Raw genomic sequence first — 3,311 nt, forward strand, 5'->3', positions numbered from 1 at the left:
ATCGACAAGCGGTTTGCAGCGTCTGATTCGTCTCGGCCAGAGCTTCAATTTGATATATTACTCGTCGTTTGGGTCCTCACGGTTTGGGAGAACGATCTCTTTGAAGTTCCGCCAGAATTAGGGTTTTGTGATATTCGGCTGAGTTTAAGGAATTTCGTGGGGACTTAGGGTTAGAGGCTATCGTGCTGATAACGTTTTATAAAAGAGATGTTGTGTAAGCTTATTATTACTCATGACCAGAGGTCTATATTTATACAAGTATTAGACCGTCTTATTTAGACAGTCATAAGAGAAAAGGAAATCATATTCTTAATAGGAATAGAAAATAATACTTATCCTAAATACATATCGAAAAGGATAAACATCAAGTATAGATAAATGTAAACTCTCATTCGATTAAGTCATTAGCGAATGGGCCGGATGGATAGATGATGGGCCGGACGGTTTGGACCTGATATGGATCGATCACCGCTTGGTTTATAACATTACATTCCTATATGCAACATTTTTTCTTTTGATTTAATTGTCTTCATTTAACGTTTGGTTCTAAGTATCATTTATTTTGTGCCCTAATTTAGATCAAAGTTAGTGGTATTGATGGATTTCGTTTTTTTATGTTATTGCTCAGTGCTTATTTCGTATTGGGACTATCTATAGTTAGCGTGATGTTGTATGAGCAGTTTTTATTTCGAAAAACAAATAACTAAAATAATATGTTTTATATTAAGGTTATGTGTATACTGGTAAAGTCAAACAGATTTGATGTCGAGGTTAGATGTTATTAATAATTAAAGCATTATATGAATTAGTTCACCATGGATTTATAAAAGTAGACAACTGTATTTTCAATATTAGTATATCCTTCTAATTAAGTAAAGACACGACATCCAGTTTCAAAAAAAAAAAAAAAAAAAAAGGGTAAAGACATGACATGTATGTACAAAAGTAGACAATTGAGATTTTCACCGTTTAGGTTGTAACCCAAGTTATTTTTCTGTCTCTGCACCTCAATCAAATGTTTTGCTGATAAATCTTTAAATTCTGCATCTTCTCTTCAAACTGTGCTTTTTTTCTATGCAGTTCAAGCACTGGTTTGCACAGTCATATTTTAGTCATCCGGATTTAAAGTCGGCTTCCAAAAAAGAGGATTTTGCCATTCTGATTTACTAAAATTCTAGAAAGATTGCGAAATGCTTGTTCTTGGAGTAAACAGCCAGTGGCGATGGCTTATCGTACCGTCATTCATAAGAATCTTCTAAGAGAGATCTTAGCTTTACACACAAACCTTAAACTTGAAGCATCTATTGCCGATAATCTTGTAAGATAGTTATTTTTTTTCAAATACATGTATAAAAGAATAAAAATATTAAAAAATAAAAGAAGAAGAAGCATTGGCGTATGTTAGCGTGGCATGGCTAAGGACTAATCGTTCTCGGAAAGGTCTCGCACCCACGGCCTACTTCTTTTGTCTCATCATAAATCTGAAGCGAAGCTCTGCAGAGAATTCCCTGAGGCCGAAAACCCTAGCCGTTGAACTCTCTCTCTCTCATGCGCCGTCTCTCTCTCTTCTTCTCTCTCTCTCCTCCACGCCGTCGCTCTCTCTCTCTCTCCTCGCGGTCGCTCTCTCTCTCCCTCTCCTCGCGGTCGCTCTCTCTCTCCCTCTCCTCGCCGGTGCCTTGTGGTGGTGGTGGTGGTGATAGACCTCATCCCCCTTGTCTCTTGTTTCCAGATCCAGATCTAGGCTAAGGTGGAGTGTCTCGAACCCAACTTGTTCTCATGATTCTGTATATTCCTTTATGTTGGAGTTAGGATTGATTAGCTCATGTTTGAGAGCTAGGTTGATAGAACATGTTTATTGCTAGGATGTTAGATAAATAGATCATGATGCATAAGAACCCCCATACTGTTAAATGGGTCTTAATGAACTGTCTTGTGTTGTTGTGATGATGATTGGTTGATGATTGATGCTTGTATGATTGGTTGTATAGTCCCATGGGTTGACTGTGAATAAAGCTAGGATGCTAGGAAGAAGCGACTGCTAAGATGATAGATGAGTATTGGTTGCTAATGTTATTGTAAGTAGAACTTGAGTGCGATGTGTATTGTGTGAGACACCGATAACGGGTGGCGTCTAGTGAACGTGCATGAGTACGAGTCTAAGTGAAAGTGAATGAGAATGAGTAAGTGAAAGTGAAAGGGAGTGAGAATAAGAATGTGAACATGTCAAGGAACTTGCTTGATGTCCTGTTTGGACCACCGAGAACGGGTGGGTGTCTAGAGTCTAAGATGTGTGACCTGCGGGACAGTAGCCTAACAAGAGGTACCCGCAGGAGCCCACGGAACAGTAGCCTAACAAGAGGTACTCGTGGGAGTGACCCACGGGATAGTAGCCTAACAAGAGGTACCCGCGGGAGTGAACCGTGGGACAGTAGCCTAACAAGAGGTACTCACGGGAAATGTGTAGTGGCGCCATAAGATCGAGTCAATGTCGATTCGTGGCGTAATTATGGCTATTATGACCGGGGAGCGGACAGTGCCAGGATGGGCCAACGTGCTGCAATTCGGATAGCCATGTAGGAGCTGGAGGGGGACGGATGCTCGAAAGAGGCACCCTTCCAGGGCAGGCCGGAACGCGTAGGGACATCCGTAAACGGCTATAGGTCTATACGTCTAGGATGAATCGAGTCGAGTCGGTTGTGTATGTCTAGTCGGTCGTGTCTATTGAATTATGTGTGTAGCAATGACTGAGATCATTGTTTGGTTGATCGCTAAGTTGTTAGTAAAGTATAAAATTGTATTGCTTGGAAATGATAATAGTAGAATGTTCTAGAATGCATTTGGATTGATTGTAGTGGCTAGTCATCCCTGATTTCCGCATAGAGTAGTATTAGTGTCATGCGGGCAGGCTGGTCTAGAATCACTTCACTGAGTAACTGATGTGCCCCAGTCGGAGGATCAGTCCATGGAATCAGATCAGAACGAGGATCAGAACGCCCGGAACAACGCAACTGAGCTTCAATCCATCGATCGGGCCAAACATACCGCTCGGGCCGTGTATCGTCTTGACCCGCACTCGTCCGGATTGGAGCTTCAGCATAACCCACGACCAGATGATCAAATCAACCGCACTGAAGTTCGCCTTTCCCGTCCTGTTCGTCATGCTAAGTCCATTGGTCAAGCCAGAAGTGAAGTTGTTCGAGTGGAATCCAAATCCGACCATGGTCTCTCTCTCTTAAGCCGTCTTGGCCGAACCGGCGATCGTTCTGATGAACTGATCCGACACTTCGATCAGTTCATGAACTTTGATCAGC

The sequence above is a fragment of the Brassica oleracea genome, chromosome C9 (assembly GCF_000695525.1).
Source record: "Brassica oleracea var. oleracea cultivar TO1000 chromosome C9, BOL, whole genome shotgun sequence".
Lineage (NCBI taxonomy): Eukaryota > Viridiplantae > Streptophyta > Magnoliopsida > Brassicales > Brassicaceae > Brassica > Brassica oleracea.